Source organism: Pteronotus mesoamericanus, unplaced genomic scaffold, assembly GCF_021234165.1.
Source record: "Pteronotus mesoamericanus isolate MK-2021 breed Mesoamerican mustached bat unplaced genomic scaffold, CSHL_Meso_final scaffold_54, whole genome shotgun sequence".
NCBI lineage: Eukaryota > Metazoa > Chordata > Mammalia > Chiroptera > Mormoopidae > Pteronotus > Pteronotus mesoamericanus.
The window spans coordinates 53,997,539-54,015,178 of NW_026555321.1; the positions used below are offsets into that span (position 1 = coordinate 53,997,539).

General features: G+C 38.7%; 1 protein-coding gene across 5 annotated transcripts in view; it reads left to right on the forward strand.

Annotated features, from left to right (window-relative positions):
* The window catches only part of MITF (melanocyte inducing transcription factor), a 233,070-nt gene that overhangs the window by 54,964 nt on the left and 160,466 nt on the right, over positions 1-17,640 (forward strand). The window contains exon 1 of one of the 5 annotated variants that reach the window (XM_054595399.1): positions 4,466-4,518. The exons of the other annotated variants lie outside the window; for them this stretch is intronic. The gene's annotated coding sequence lies outside the window, so the exon portion shown is untranslated. Of the gene's footprint in view, positions 1-4,465; positions 4,519-17,640 lie in introns of those variants that run through there. 5 annotated transcript variants of the gene reach the window in all.

A 17,640-nucleotide genomic window follows, 5' to 3' on the forward strand; every position in this document is an offset into this window, starting at 1 on the left:
TTGAAATGTTCTTCAATCTTGGCACTATTGTCATTTTGGGCTAGCTAGTTCTTTGTTGAGGGGGCTGTCCATGTACTGTAGGATATTTAACAGCACCCCTGGCCTCCACTTAATAGATTCTGAGAGCATGCTAATGCCCCTCTCAAATTGTGACAACCCAGAATGTCTCCAGGCACTTTCACATGTTCCCTGGGAGGCAAAATCACCTGGTTGAGTACCACTGCTATAATGTATAATCTATATAAATATATGTTTAATAATTCAGTTATGTGGCAGAAAATTATTTTTCTTATATGTTCATCTACACTTGACAACATGAGTCTGATGCCATGTGGTATTATTAGAAGTGAATCTCAATATTAGGTTCCAAATAATTAAACTCAGTTGGTTCATGTGTGCTCATTTAGGTTATGCCACTTTAGTGTCATGCTGGTGTATCTACACAGGTTCTTCCATTGTAAGGCATGCTATCTTAATCACAGTTTGAGGATTCTTGGGTGTGGTTGGGGCACACCTACTCAATTAGAGAAGCATGGAAATGCCATTTTAGTCTTACATTATTTTATTCAAATGAGATTTAGGCAATTAATATGGTGTATATAGCCCTACCCATGGCAGTCTGGGTATTTCAAGTGTGTAGGAGGCAATGTCCTCCTTGCCTCTCTTCTACAGGGTTTCCCCAGCTTCTGACCTTGCACAAAATAGCACTTGGGAGGATTATTGGGGGGCTCTCCACTTTCACTGTATTCTATAATTATTTTCTGCAAATAGGTACATTGTATAATTATTTAAGTAGCTTCATAATTTACAGATAACTGTGATTGATTTATTGAATTAATAGGGATGTGTATCAGCATATATGAACAGAGTTGGGCATCAGGCCCTTAATTAGAAAAGTGGCCCCTTATCAGAGCTCTTTTTCTCTTTTTTTGCAATAGGTCAGATTACCTTGTATTGGTTAGACTTAGTGTCCTTTTCAAATAGGTGACCCTAGAGGTTACTGATGTTTCTAGGAGCTGGGGAATAAGCCATGTGCATCTCCCTTCTTATTTTTTTCTTTAATCTTCACCCATGGATATATTCATTGATTTTAGAGAGGAAGAGAGAGAAGAAGGAGAGGGAAGAATGGTGGCGGAGAGAGAGAAAAACATCAATGTATTGATGTGAAAGAGAAACGTTTTACAGTTGTCTTCCATATGTGCCCCAACCAAGGATTGAACCAGGAACCTTTTGGTGTATGGATGATGCGCAAGCAACTAACCTACCTGGCGAGGGAGCATCTCCCTTCTTTTGCCTTAATAACGAGTTAATTATGAACCAATGTCACCCCAGTAAATTTAATAAAAAAATAGTGTACTAAGATGATTGGGAGTTCACTGTTATGTCCTTTGTTGGCATTTTAGTTTCATAGTATTGTTGTCAAGGTAATAGGCAAATATTAAAGTTTGCATACATTTATTAAAAAATAATAACGTCATCCAGGTTTCTTTGCATTTGTGATTTATTTATTTACACACACAGTACTACCCAGATCAAGATTTAGAGTGAACTGAACACTGTCGAATGACCTCCTCTTGTCTCTGTCAACCCGTAACCACCACCTAAAAGAACCATTAGTCTGGACTTTTTTATTCAGATTCAGTTTTGCCTGTTCCTGAACTTCATGTAAATGAATACACCAATATTTATTCCTTTGCCTCTTTTTTAAAAAAAGATTTTATTTATTAATTTTTAGCGGAAAAGTGAGGGAGGGAAACATTAATGTGCAAGAGGCACAACCATGCATTGCCTCTCTCATACCCCCAACTGGGGAGTTGCCCCACAAACCAAACATGTGCCCTAACTGGACTTGGACCAGCAACCTTTCAGTTGGTTTGCAGAACGATGCTCAAACCACTAGACCACACCAGCCAGAGCCCTTTGCCTCTTTTTAAGGAAGCCTGATGTAGTACACTTTCAATTAAAAGATACAGAAAATTATGTAATCACTTCATATTACAAAGAAACCATCTTTGGTTTTAAAAAAATAGTGAATTTTCTAACCTCATTTAACTCAATCTGTTCATAAAATTTAAATGCACTTTATATCTAGTATATGATTTTTTTATTTTCATTTTTAATTATATGTCATTGATTATGGTATTTGCCATGCTAGCCTTTTACAGTTTCCTGATCTTTTCCATTCTATTTTTTTAAATTATGTTTTATTGATTATGCTATTATAGCTGTCCTGAGTTTTTCCCCATTGCCCCCCCGCCACCCAATAACCCCCCCCCCTCAGGTAAGCCCCCAACCATTGCTTGTGGCAGTGTGTCAATGCATATAAATTCTTTGGCTGTTCCATTTCCTATATTTCACTTTACATCCTCATGGCTATTCTGTAATTACCTATTTGTACTTCTTAATCCTCTCACGTCATCACCCATACCCCACACCCTTCATCCCATCTGGCAACCATCAAAACGCCATCCATATCCATGATTCCGTCACTGTTCTTGTTTGCTTAGTTTCTTATTTAGATTCAATTGTTGATAGGTAGGTATTTATTGCCATTTTATTGTTCATAGTTTTGATCTTTTTTAAAAATAAGTCCCTTTAACATGTCATATAAGAATGGTTCGGTGATGATGAACTCCTTCAGTTTTTTCTTGTCTGGGAAGCTCCTTATCTGCCCTTCGATTCTAAATGATAGCTTTGCTGGGTAGCGCAATCTTGGCTGTAGGTCCCTGCTTTTCATGACTGAGTATTTCTTGAGAACCCCTTCTTGCCTGTAAGGTTTCTTTTGAGAAATCAGCTGACAGTCTTATGGGAACTCCCCTAACTTCTTTTCTCTTGCTGCTTTTAAGATTCTCTCTTTATCTTTAACCTTTGGTTTTTTAATTATGATGTGTCTTGGAGTGGGCCGCTTTGCATCCATCTTGTTTGGGACTCTCCGTGCTTCCTGGACTTGCATGTCTATTTCCTTCATGAAATTAGGGGAGTTTTCTTTCAGTATTTTTTCAAATAGATTTCCAATCTTTTGCTCTTTCTCTTCTCTTTCTGGCACCCCTGTGATGCAAATGCTGGGCCTCTTGAAGTTGTCCCAGAGGCTGCTTATACTATCCTTGTATTTTTGGATTCTTTTTTCTTCTTGTTCTGATCGGTTGGTTTTTGCTTCCCTATGTTCCAAATCATTGATTGGATTCTCAGCTTCATCCATTCTACTGTTGTTTCCCTGTAAATTGTTCTTTATTTCATTTAGGGTATCCTTTGTTTCTGACTGGGTCTTTTTTTATGCTGCCGAGGTCCTCGCTAAGTTCCCTGAGCATTCTTATAACCAGTGTTTTGAACTCTGCATCGGATAGATTGCTTATTTCCATTTCATTTAGCTCTTTTTCTGGAGTTTTGATCTGTACTTTCATTTGGGCCATGTTTCTTTGTCTCCTTGTTTTGACAGCCTCCCTGTGTTTGTTTCTATGCGTTAGGTAGAGCTGCTTTGACTGCGTGTCTTGGGAGTGTGGCCTAATGTAGTAGGTGTCCTGTATAGTCCAGTGGCACAGCCTTCGCTGTCACCCAAGCTGGGTACTCGATGTGCGCCCTTCGTGTGGGCTGAGTACACCCGCCTCTTGTAGTTGAGCCTTGGTTGCTGTTGACAGATCAATGGGAGGGATTTACCCAGGCCAGTCAGCTGCAAGGACTGGCTGTACCACTGATCACCAACCTCCACTCTCTGTGGAGGATCAGCTGTGCTGGGGCATGGTGGTGGTGCTCCGAAGTGGTCTGAGGCTGTCCTTTGGGTGTGCTGGCCCTGGGGTTTCCTTGATGATGCAGGCCAAGGTCAGCCTTCACCTGTGGTTTGCCTGGGGCCACCCTGCTTGAGCCATAAAGCAATCTGAGATGGCTGCTACTTGTGCTGGGCTTGGGGATTCCCAGGAGAAGCCAAGCTGTGAACCTAGACTGGCTGCTGCCAGTGCTGGGCGTGGGGCACACTGAGGCCAGCTGTTGCTTGTTTGAGAGGATTTAGGAGGTTGTGAAGCATGAGCCAAGACCAGGCCTTCATATGAAAAGGCAGCTTGGCTGAGGCTATAATTTGCGGCGGGGAGGGGGAGCGGAGTCTCTGAGGATCTCCAAGGTGGGTCAAACATTGTTAGCCAGGTCGATGGAGTCTCAGATACGGCACCAGCTTGCAGGCTCTGTGAGGGGAGTGGTTTAGAAAAGGGACAGTGGCCTCTGCTTGCCTTGATGCCAGCCACTTCAGAGTCTCCCTGTATGCCCTTGGTGCCTTTCAAGCCGCTAGTCCGGTGTTGGAGCTCAGAGGGAGTGAGTTTGAGTAGGTGAGTCCATGTGTGGGCTCTTTAAGAGGGAGTGCTTGGGGCTCTAGCCGCTTTTTCCACCAACTCAATCCCCACTGTTTTTTTTTTGCAGCCAGAAGTTGTGGGGGCTTGTCTTCCTGGCATGGAACCCTGGGCTTGGGGTCTGGTTGTGGGGCTGGGACTCCTCGCTCCTGAGATATCCCTCCCAAATTTTTATCCACCACAGGTAGGTGTGGGGACAGCTTGTTCCACATCCCTGCCCCTCCTACCAGTCTGGATGGATGTGGTTTCTTTATTCTGTAGTTGTCAGACTTCCACTAAACTTTATTTCTGATGGTTCTGAGTAATGGTTCTTCTATGTTTTAATTGTAATCATGGCGTGGTTGTGCAAAGTGAGCCATTCTGCCTACATTGCCATCCTGAGTAGAAGTCATAGTTACTATATTAAATCAATCTTACATATTTCAAATGCACATAAAATTATAAATATACAAATACACATTTTTATATGGTCTGTTTTTTCTTTTTATTTTTGCTCATGGTCATACCATACCAAATTTTATTGAGCAACGGTCCTTTCCATCATAAACCATATAAATTCTGTTGTTATAAATGAAAATTTTAATTTTACTTTGTTGTTTTGGAAGATTGGGTTCAGTCGTTACTCTTTTTAGGATGACGGCGATTATATTTTTGGTGGAAAAAGGGATATGACTAACAGGATTTTTTCTGATAATTATCTGTCAGTGACTGTGACAAATCTTTTGAAATAGGTAAGAAAATTTCTAGTGCCTTTTGGGTGCACGTAGTTTGTGAAGCTGACAAGCAAGCTTTTTTCCTGAGAATTGTAAAAATAAACCTAGGAGGACTGACTATTAATGAGTCAACCTTGGTTGTCCTGACAACAAAGTAAACATTTCACACTCTAAAAATCAAGATGGCGGAGAAGTAGATGGAAGTCACATTAACATCCTCCCAGGACCAATCTGGAATTACAACTAAATTGTGGAAAAATCACCTGGAACAAATAAATGAATATAGTGATAGAGGAGCCTTATAACCTTGGATAGACAGAAGAATCAGCTTTAGCACAACTTAACTGGTAAGGACTGTGGTAGAGACTTGAAAAGGTGGGAGTGGTGCCAAGAGGCAGAATCACCAGAAGGATATTGAAATGGCTGGCTGGATCCCTCTGAGAAGAGCAGGGTCTAAACCATAAGAGGGGATCTCCAGCGTACAGCACCAGAACCCAAAAAGTATACAGATAACAGTTAGCTATGAAAAGTCGCAGAGTTGCTCTCTGCCAGAGATAGGAGGCCGGAGACACAAAGAGTCATTTAAACAGCCAACGTATAAGTTTTTGTTTGCAGCAACTTACCATGGTCCCCGGGAAAGAAAAGGGCACAGTGCGCTAGAGATGGTTGAAGAGAAACTGGGGAAGGAGGCTTTGGGGAGAGAACTGAGAAAAAGCTGGCAGGATCCCAGTGCTGAATCATTCTCCACACAGCAGCAGGTGTCTTCCTCAGACATACCATTCCCCTGAGTGACAATAGTGTGAGAGGACACAATAGCTCTAAACCTGGAGGTACTTGGTCCTGGCTCAGTGGTGCTAAAGCCTGACTGCTGAGTACAGAGTGGCAGCTACAGATAATAGATCTCTGGCTAACTGGGCGCAGAGTGGTCTCCAGGTACTTGAGGAGAGATGGGGGAAGGAAGCTTTCAGGAGAGCATGGAGAGAGTAGCTTGTGGGGGTCCTGGTGCTGACTCCTTCAGCACACGACAGCAGCCATCTGGCTCAGGCAGACCACTCTCCTGAGTGGCAACAGCATGAGAGGACTCAATAACCCTGCCCCAGGAGGGACTCCACCCTGCCCTGTGGTGTCTAAGCCTGACTACTGAGTGTAGAGTGACTAGATTAACAGCTGAAGGAGACAGCCACAGACAGTAGATCCTGGAAGTCTTGAAGAGACTGCCTAAGGTCAGATGGGGTCAACATCTGACATCATCAGAGACAGATCTAGAAAGAAAAAACAGTGGTCTCCTACCATAGAGGTTCACACCAGAAAGTCAGGAAATCAACACAGATCAATTTAGGAAAGAGAAACAAAAAGACAGAGTCTCACAAATAACAGGAAGACAAAGAAACATCCCCTAGTCGAAGGGAAAGGAGGAATCCCCAGAAAGAGAATTAGATGGAACAGAGGCAGGTAAGCTATCAGATACTGAGTTCACAACAATGGTTCTAAGAAAGCTCAGTGAGCTCAGGGAGAATTACAAAAAACTACGGGTAAACTACAAGGAACTTATGGCAAACTATATCAGCATGAAAAAAGACATAGAAACTATCAATAAGAGGCAAGAGGAAATGAAGAATACAATTTCTGAATTGAAGAACACAGTAGAAAGAATCAAAGCAGGCTTGATGAAGCCGAGGAACAAATCAGTGAGCTGGAGGATAAGGTAGGAAAAAAGCTCCCAGAAAGAGCAAGAAAATGAAAAAAGACTCAAAAAGAATGAAGAGACATTTAGGGAAATGCAGGACAATCTGAAATGTAATAATATCCATATAATAGGGATACCAGAAGGAGAAGAGGAGCAAGGGATAGAGAACCTGTTTGAAAAAGTCATGATGGAAAACTTCCCTAATTGGAGGAGAGAAAAAGTCACACAAGTCCAGGAAGCACAGAGGGTCCCAATCAAGAGGACCCCAGTGAGGCCCACTCCAAGACACATCCTCATTAAAATGGCAAACATCAAAGACAGAGAATCCTCAAGGCAGCAAGGGAGAAAGAGGTAGTAACATCTAAGGGAGCCCTGATTCGGCTAGCAGCTGACTTCTCAACAGAAACACTACAAGCCAGAAGGGACTGGCAAGAAATATCCCAAGGAATGAAAAGCAAAGGCCTGCAACCAAGACTGCTCTACTCAGCAAGGCTCTCAATTAAAGTGGAGGGCGAAATAAGGAGTTCCCCAGACAAAAGAAGGCTAAAAGGATACACCTCCACCAAACCACCATTGCAAAATATGCTAAAGGGACTGCTATAAAGAGATGAAGAAAAAGAGTTTGAATACCCAGTTCCTTTCACAGTCACCAATACTTGGTGTTACCAGTATTTTTAATACTTATTAATCTGTGACAATGATGTTATTTTAATTGTTACTTTATTATTTGTTGAAACTAAACCTGTCTTTGAATATATCTTGCCCATTTTTTTAAAAAAAAGCTTTAACTGACTTTTGGTATTCTGTATCCATTTTTTGATTAAAAATTGTAGAATTTTTCCCTTTAAAAAAAATAAAAGAAGCTATTAACCCTTTTGTAGATGTGTTGCAAATACTTTCCTATTCTGTTTCTTGTGCTTTAACTTTTTTTGCATGTATATTATTATGTAGTCTTAAATGTTTAATGTAGTTATATTGTCAATGTTTTGCTTTATAGCTTCTGGGTTGGATATTTTACTTTAGGGTAAGAAAAATATTAGTTTGTATTTTCTCCTCAAACTCCTTAGATTTTACATATTGATTTTTAACTGACCTGAAGATTTTTTTCTATTATGTACGAAACATGGCTCTGTTTGTTGTATTTCACGTAATATTGGTACATGCACCTTATTTGTTGAATAAGCCTTATTTTCCCCATTGATCTAGAAGTATCAATTTATACATATATTATATTTTTAGACAGATATATATGTTTGTCTCTAGAATGCTTATTTCATTGATTTACTTGATTATTTCTGTGCTGGTGTCATGTTGCTTTTATTTCTGAGACTTTATAATGGATTTACATTTTTAAATATTTTATAATGAGTCTTGACACTTAAAAAATAAATAAAATGAAATCAGCCTGCATTTTTTTAAAAAAGAAAGAAATAAGGAAATCCTACCTTTTGCGATAATATGGATGGAACTAGAGAATATTACGCTAAGTGAAATAAGCCTGTTGGTGAAAGACAAATGCTGTATGATCTCACCTGTAAGTGGAAACTAGTCAACAAAATAAACTAACGAACAAAACAAACCACAGGCATGGAAATGTGGAGCAGACTGAAAATGGCCAGAGGGGATGGGGAAGGAATACAATGGTGGAAAGAAGGGGAAGGAACTAAACAAAGAACACCTATGAATGACCCATGAATGACCCATGGACATGGACAACAGAGTGGGAATTGACTGTGTGAGAGGGAGGTGGGGTGGGATGGGTGGAGAGGGGTAAAGGGGAAAAAAATGAGACAACTGTAATAGAATAAACATGATTTAAAGATAAAGAACTATTAAATTTAAAAAAAAGAAAAAAAACAGGGAACATTTTATATACTTGGGTAAATGAGATAAACAAGGGATGGCTTGGGGCTATGTCATTATTGCAGAAGCAGAAAGCTACCTTTAGCTGATAAAAGTTAGAGTCTTTTACTTTAAGTTTAAAAAGTATTTTTTTAAATAGCAATATGTGGTAATTTGCTCTTTTAGTCCAAAGGATATTCCTGTATTTATTTGGCTTTTGTCAAACGATTTCAATGCCACATGTGAATGAGAAACTGGATCAAGCCTGTCACTGTAGCTGAAGGTTGATTCAGGGAAACAGAAAACACCACTCTTTGTGCATATGTAGTTTTTTTTTAAACCTGCGTCCTCATATTGTACCTGTTCTCAAGGGTATTTGTTGCAGTATCTGCAAATCATAACATGAATGTTTCTTGGCATCTACTGTATAATAAAGATCCTTAAATAATTTTGGAAAGTGAATAGATTATGGGAAAAAAAGATTTGGCAAAACAAGAAGGATTTTCTGTTTTGTTTGATTCAATAGGAGAAATGAAAAACAGATCCTGCTATAGCAATAGATACTTGAAAAGGGATAGATTATAATAGGTGAGTAATTAAGAATTCAGGGAGCCCCCTTCATTCCTGTCTGTTTTCTCTAATTCTCATGGTCTAATGTTGTCCTCTTTGGTTTTAAGTGACATTTGTTTTTAGTCTTGATTTTGAATTTATTCATTTATTTTTAAAAATCATTATTCCTTGTAGATGATATGAATATCAGAGTAATTTCTTCTTCCCATTTTGGTGGAGATACTTGAAGTTTTCATCTCTAACCCAGGTTATCTTTATGAGCTGTCAGTGGTGTAGGGACACATGTAGTGATACAAATCTGGAACTTCCAGTGCTGTGGGTCAGAGATTACAGTAAAAATACAAACATTGACTTCATACACATCCTTCATTTTAGCTTTTACAGAGGGCTTTAAACATATGATAGATAAAATGGTGATTCATAGTTTTAGTTTTTAATTTATCAGCTTCCTAATTGAAACGAAATACCCTCCAGAACTTTGTTGTGGTTGGGGATCCACGTCCCAGTTCTGTGACTTTCTGAGGTAGGAACATTTATATACCCAGTTTATACCACAACTGATCTGGCTCTGCCTCAGTTTCCCCATTTTGAAATGGGGCTGCTGCTTCTCATGTGACACAGCTGTTGGGAGGATTAAAAGCTCAGCTGACTTTAAACATGGTAGCACAGTACATGGCTCCACAATAGTTGATGTTTTTATTATTTTTATGGTAAGGAAACTACATTGTATTAGTGGAAGCCAGGCAGATAGACTGTTCAATTTCTGTTGTATCATACACTTTTTTCATGTAGTCTCTGCCAGTTGACTTAACTCACTTTACTGACTCTGAGTCTCAGTTTCCTCAACTGGAAATGAGAATCCCAATATTGTCATTCAGAGTTGTGAGGAAAAAAGGTACTATATTTAAAGTACATAGCATGGGAGGGAGCTTTGCATGTAATAAATATTCAGCAAATGATAGCTGTGGCTGTTATGGTTGTTATTATCATTTTTATTAGTGTTTGACCATCTATTTCCATTACAAAGTTTTTGCTGCTATCTTTATAGCCCAGCTACTATTATTTCTCCCTGGGTTATTGTAATAGCTTTCAAACCCTTCTCTGTGTTGGTGTAAAGACCCTACATGATCTGGCCTTTGTCTATTTCCCCATTCTTCCAAATTGCTCCCCACAGTTTTTTCTATGATTCACACACCATGTACTACATTTATTTCTTCAAATGTATTATGCTACTTCCCTACACAGGGCCTTTGCATATGCTGGTTTTTCTCCTTGGAACAGTCCTGACCTCTTTTCACCTCCCTTTCTACCTCTTCACTTCCCTGCTCATCCCCTTATTAAGTATCCTCATGGGTACTTAACCTTCTGTTCTTGACCTTAACTTTGCCTTGTACTTAATTATTAAGGTCAGTTGTCATTTTACATTTTTGCATGTGCTCATTTAATGAATTCTGAGCCCCACCCTAGACTGTAGGTTCTGATAGAGCAGAGATAATGTCATATTTGAGTATCTTTATTTGGTTCCCTATTACACTTACTTGTTGTGAGAGGGAGTAAATAAATTGATGGATGACTGGGATGGTACCAGAAAATATGTTGGCAACAAGTGAAGAAATAAAGGAGGTTGTGGGGTGTGTGGTTCATCCCTGGGAGAATGAACAGGAAGAAAGCAGATTAGCTAATAGTCTGGCACTCCCGGAGAAAGAGTGATGTGTTTATGCGGGAGGGAAACTGTGCAAATGAAGAAATGTAGGGAGGAAGGAAGAAGGAAATAGTTGTGGAGTGCTGGAAAGAGGAAATAACTGAGAAGTGACTTGATAGAAAATTGTGCATGTATTTCCTGTGCTGTAGTTCTTATGTTTTCTCATTTATGCATTTGTCAACTTGGCATTTTTTTATTTTTTTAAGTCTGATTTACAATACTCCCTTTCTGCCCCTAGGATGCCATGTTTATTTATTTATACAGACACGCTTATATACCAAAAATGAGCAAAGAAACAATGGCAATTTCACCTTTATTTTGTCTTTCCTTCCTAAGACAAACCCTCCCTCCCCTTTATGAGTTTTTTTCACGTGTTACTTCTGTCAAAATTACACTTTTATTTTCTTTTGGTTCTGTACTCTGAAATGATTTCAGTTGCTTTCCCATGACCCCCTTACCATTTGTAACTCTTTTAAGCTTCAGCATCGGCATCTCATTTCAGTTGTTCATGTCACTTAAATGAATGGGGAGATTTTTTTCAGGGAAGAAATGTCTGACACTACTGTCAGGTGCTCATGTTGCAGGAGGCTGAGAAACCAACTCTGCATCAGAAAGTTTAGTGTTTTTCTTTTTCAACCTCTAACATTTTTAGTGTTGTGTTAAATAAAGACAGAGTTCACATAACTTAAAATTTATCATTTTAAAGTGGTTTTTAATATATTCTCTATCTTGTGTAACCATCATTACTCTCTAACTTCAGAAAATTTCCTTCACCCCAAAAGGAAGTCTGTTAGCAGCTAGTCCAAACTTAGTTTCTCCCTATGCCCTGGAAACCATTAATCTACTTTATCTTTATGGATTTGCTTACTATATACTTTGCATAAATAACATTATGCAACGTGGCCTTTTGTGTCTGGCTTCTTTCAGTTAGCATCATGTTTTCAAGTGCATCCATGCTGTAGCCTTTCAATACTCCATTCTTTTTTATGGCCACATAATATTCCATTGTGTGGACAGACGATATTTTCTTGATTCTTTCCTCAGTTGATGGATGTTTAGGTTGCTTCCACTTTTTGGCTATTATGAGTAATGCTGCTACGAATATTCTTATACAGATTTTTGTGTAACATATTTTCAGTTCTCTTGGGTATATACCTAGTAGAATTGTTGGGGAATGTACATTTCAGGCTGTTTCCCACAGCAGGAGTACCATTTTACATATCCACCAGCAGTGGACTAGCAGGGGTGCCCAAACTTCTGGCCTGGGCCACACTGGAGGAAGAGTTGTCTCGGGCCACATATTAAATACACAAATATTAATGAAAACTGATGAGCAAAAAAAAGGTTTTAAGTAAATTTACGTTTTGTGTTGGGCTGCATTCCTAGCCATCCTGGGCCTCATGTGGTCTGTGGGCTGTGGTTTGGACACCTCTGGAAGGTTCCAGTACTTCATATTCTTGCCAACAATTGCCATTCTCAGTTTTTTTTAAATTATAGCCATTCCAGTATATTCAAACTGGTTATTGTGTCTAATTTTTTGATGTTTTCTGGTGGGCCTTGATTAGTTCTCCCCCTGCCCCTTTCACTTAAAGAATGGATATTGTTCCTGTCATTTTTATTTGAATTAGATTTTGAAATGATCCTTTCTAGGATTAAAGGAATCTTGAATAGTATTTGAAATACTATTTTATGATTGGAGTAAATACGCTTAGAGGAAGTAAGTGAACCAGAAAATGGCAGTTATGGCCTATAAATTAGGATTTCTTTAAACAAATTAAGCCTTGAGTAAATATTCTCATGAATGAATAATAGAAACTTATCATTACAGGAAAAATGTCAAAAAAAGAAATTTGGGTAATTAATATTTGTGTATCTTTATGGTTTGGAAATTTTTTGTGTAACTTTTAAAACTTTAAATGCTTTTTTTCATATGCTGTAACCATGACGCTTATTCATGTGTAGACTCATCTTGTAAGATCCTTCAAATCCTGTAGGAATAGTTCTACTAACATTACCCAACTCTGTGTTTTATTCTGTTTCAAGTGGATAAAACATGGGTAAGGGCTCAGCATTAGGAAGCTTAAATGATTATTTCCTACCATTCATTGGATGTAACAGTATTAAAAAATAAAATTAACTTCAGTTGAATTTAGTTATCTTAACCTCTTCTAAAATTATGTATATGGCATTTTAAGTGCAAACCTTGACAATGTCAAATCAGTAACAGTATATTTTTGTTACTCTTTAATGGAAGATATCCACCATCACCCATAAACTTGTAATGAGTCTTTCAGTTATGTGAAGGGCTTGGTCTCTAATCTTTAGGGATTTACTGTTGAATACAGTGAGCATCGATGCCAGTGGATACTATGGATGTGAAGTGTTTGTAGCCCATAGGCAGGAGGAAGTCACTAATTATAAGGATGGAAGAGACAACTATGATATATTTGACATGGGGATTTTAAGACATCATTTCCAGATTTCAGGCGGTAGGGAAACAATACTGATCTCTGATTATTCTGGGAAAATAAAATTAAGAAAAAATGTTGGAATGAAGCAAATATTTGTTGAGGGCCTACTGGGTTCCAAGCTGTGTGCAGAGATTGTAGAGCATGTTGAGTGAAAGTGCGGGGTCTTGTAGTCAGATACCTTCAATTTGAATCTTGGCTGTGACAGCTCCTATTTGTGTGATTATGGTGAAAATGAGAGTACCTACAATATATGTCATTGTAGTGGGGATAGAGAAAGTTCTTTTTATGTAACTTCACTATTTGGTACCTGGCCTATAATGGGCACTCAATAAATATTAGCTTTGTCAGAACTAGTTGTGATTATTGTTCTCTGATAGTTTAATTGTTGCAACCTTTACTTGAGGAACATTGTGTCACACACATTTTTCAAAAAAGAAAATGAGGCTTAAATAAGCAAGAGATTTGCCTACAGCAGTGGTTATCATGTGGGGATGATTTGACTCCCAGGAGACATTTGGCAATATCTGGAGAAATGTTTTTGGTTGTCACAGCTGGATGTGTATGGTGATACAGACATCTAGTAAATGGAAGCCAGGGATGCAGCTGAACATCCAGCAATGCACAGGACAGTCCCCTACAGCAAAGAATTATCCAGCCTGATATGTTAGTAGTGTCCAGGTTGGGAAGCCCTGGCCAAGTCATGGACCTTCTAGGTAGAGGAGTGGGATTTGAATCAACTTTTCTGAATCATGTTCTTACTTTCCCCTTGAAATCAATTTCTTTATGAGAATCCAAGGAATGAAATAGAGTAAGTTTTTGACAAGTCCCTTTAGGACAGTCTTAGGGCTTGAGACTCAAATATGGCTTCTTGAGTAGGGTGACGAGCCCAGCCCAGAGCAAACGAGGTGATGCTGGAGGGAACTGCCATTGATTTATTTTTTCAACATTCATTCGTATTGATTTGATATTCAGGCATTGATTCATGTGTTGATCATTAATTCTCCAAACATATCATGAGCGCCAACTCTGTGTTAGTTCATGGTCTGTACTCATACAGCTTCTATTATGCTAGCCAGACATCACTCCAAAATGGAAGAGAACATTTCTGAAATGTAACATGAGAAGAGAAAAAATGACTTAACATGTGAAAAGCCAGTTTATGAAGTTGTCTAACTGGAACCTTCACATTAATCTTTGTTCCTTTATTCATTGACTACTCAAAGGTATTTATTTAAGCACTGCCTCCTCTAGCTAGGAACTGTGGTAGGCCCTGGCACTGTGTCTTGTCTGTCTGTCTTCCCATAAACAGTTACATAGCCTTCAGAAGGAATTTTTATTTTGATCATTCTCATTACCAGTAAAAATATTTTCAGAAAAAGGAGCTGTATTGGTCTGTGTCCCAGACAACTTGGAATTGAGGTTAATGTGGGGAAGGAAGAAACTTCCTTGGATGTTTACTGAGCCTTGTGATATACTTTTAATAATTACTTTAGTATAAGATAGTTTTCTGGGTTCTATGGGAAATACAAAGTACCCAGTTTCCCTCAGAAAATGCTTGACTGCTAAAAAGATTGGAATAAAGGTATTCTGTTTTTTTTTTCTTTTAATGTGTCTATTGATAGAAACTACTTTAATGACAAAAGCAAGAGCCCACACACACCTGAGGGTAAATCAAGACCTTGATTCTCAGCAGTCTCTATTTTTATCTTGCTTTTTCTTGAAAAAGCAAGAACTGCAGCTATTATTATTATGAACTCATTGATCTAATAATTTAGTTTTTTTAAAATTAACTGCAAATTTTCCCTTAGTGGGAACAGGTAAATGGTTTCCATGATGTTGGTTTGTTTCTCTTCTAACCTAAATAGAAGAATCCAAGGCAGATGTGCCCTGTGCTGCATAAGAAGCAACTGAGTCAGCTCCACTGAACAATTTCACTGGTCATTCTGTGTAGTCCGAACACGCACTGACCAGTGTAATCCTTTCACTGTGGGGCAGCCAACTCCATCTCTCTGAAGTTCCCAAAATACCTAATCCCTTGAGAGGACAGATAGTGTAGTATTTTTTTTTTCGTTGACCGATTGTGCCAATTTGGTTTGTCTCCCCTTCCTCTTGTCATCAATTTCTTCGAACCCTCCCTTCACTCCTGGGGTTGAGGCCCTCTTTTTATTCTGGCTTCTCCTTTCCTTTCTCTGTTCTTTAGCACTTTTTTTTTCCTGTGATTCTTTCATGCTCAGCTTTTAATCATTTCTACGGTTAAATCTCTTATAAAATACTTTGTACCCCTTGGCGTTATTCTTGTGTTTATTCTTTTCACTGGCATTTTGGAAAATTATATTACAAGTGCAGTTAAGAGTTAATAGTTTTAATATGTGATTTTCTTTTTTCTTTTTTTCTTTTTATCCCCCTGCCTCCTTCCTTCTTGTCACTGTCAGTTTGTTTTTTCTTTCAATGTCAGTTTATATTTTCCTTGCCTGCTTGCTTTGCTGATTAGTTTCCACTTATAGGTGAGATCATATGTTATTTGTCTTTCAGCGCCTGTCTTATTTCACTTAGCATAATGCTCTCCAGTTCCATCTATGCCTTAGCGAAGGATACTAGCTCACTCTTTCTTTCTTCTGTGTAGTATTCCATTGTGTAAACGTACTGTAGTTTTTTGATCCACTCATTTACTGATGGGCACCGAGGTTGCTTCCAGCACTTGGCTGCTGTAAACTGTGCTGCTGTGAACATTGGGGTGCATAGGTTCTTTTGAATTGGTGTTTTGGGATTCTTAGGGTATAATCGCAGCAGTGGAATCTCTGGATCAAAAGGCAGTTCCATTTTTAGCGTTTTGAGGAAATTCCAGATTGTTTTCTACAGTGGCTGCACCAGTCTGCATTCCCACCAACAGTGTACTAGGGATCCCTTTTCTGTACAACCTCGCCAGCACTTGCTGTTTGTTGATTTGTTTGTGATGGCCATTCTGACTGGTGTGAAGTGGTATTTCATTGTGGTTTTAATTTGCATTTCTCTGATGGCTAGTGATGCTGAGCATCCTTTCACATGTCTCTGGGGCTTGTGTATGTCCTCCTTGGAGAAGTGTCTGTTCAGGTCCTTTACCCATTTTTTAATTGGATTGCTATCTTTCTTGAGTGGAGTCGTGTGAGTTCTTTATATATTTTGGAGATCAAACCATTGTCCGAGGTATTGTTCGCCAATATATTTTCCCAAACAGTTGGTTCCCTTTTCATTTTGCTGATGTTTTCTTTAGCCATGCAGAAGCTTCTTATTTGATACCGTCCCATTTGTTTATTCTTTCCTTTATGGTCCCTTGCTCTAGGGGATATATTGGTGAAAATATTGCTGCATGGAATATCTGAGAGTTTCCTGCCTATGTTCTCCTCTAGGACTTTTCTGGTGTTGCATCTTGTATTTAAGTCTTTTATCCATTTTGAGTTTATTTTTGCGTATGGTGTAAGTTGGTGGTCGAATTTCAATTTTTTGCATGTAGCTGTCCAGCTCTCCCAACACTGTTTGTGGAAAAGGCTATTTTTACTCCATTTCATGCTTCTGCCCCCTTTGTCAAATCTTAATTGACCATAGAGACATGGGTTTATTTCTGGGCTCTCTATTCTGTTCCCTTGATCTATGTGTCTGGTCTTATGCCAGGACCAGACTGTTTTGATTACAGTGACCTTGTAATACAGTTTGATATCAGGTCCTGTGATCCCTCCTACTTTGTCGTTGTTTCTCAGAATTCTGCAGCTTTTCAGTCATTCATGGTTCCCTAAATTTTTTTTACATGTTTGTTTTATATTTGTGAAATATGTCATTGGTATTTTAATAGGGATTGCATTGAATCTATAAGTTGCTTCGGGTAGGATGAACATTTTGATGATGTTAATTCTTCCAGTCCATGAACATGGTATATGCTTCCATTTATTTGTGTCTTCCTTAATCTTCAGTGTTGTATCATTTTCTGCATACAAGTCTTTTACATCCTCAGTTAAGTTTATCCCTTGGTACTTTATTTTTCTTGTTGCTATAGCAAATGGTATTCTTTTCTGATCTCTGCTTCTGATATTTCATTGTTGGTGTACAAAAATGCCTTCGATTTCTGCATATTGACTTTGTAGCCCGCTGTTTTGCCACATTCATTTATTAGGTCGAGTAGTTTTTTGGTGGAGTCTGGGGTTTTCTATGTACACTATTATGTCTTCTGCAAACAATGACAGTTTTATTTCCTCCTTTCCAATTTGGATACCTTTTATTTCTTTTTCTTGTCTGATTGCTGTGGCTAGGGCTTCTAATACGATGTTGAATAGAAGTGGTGAAAGCGGAC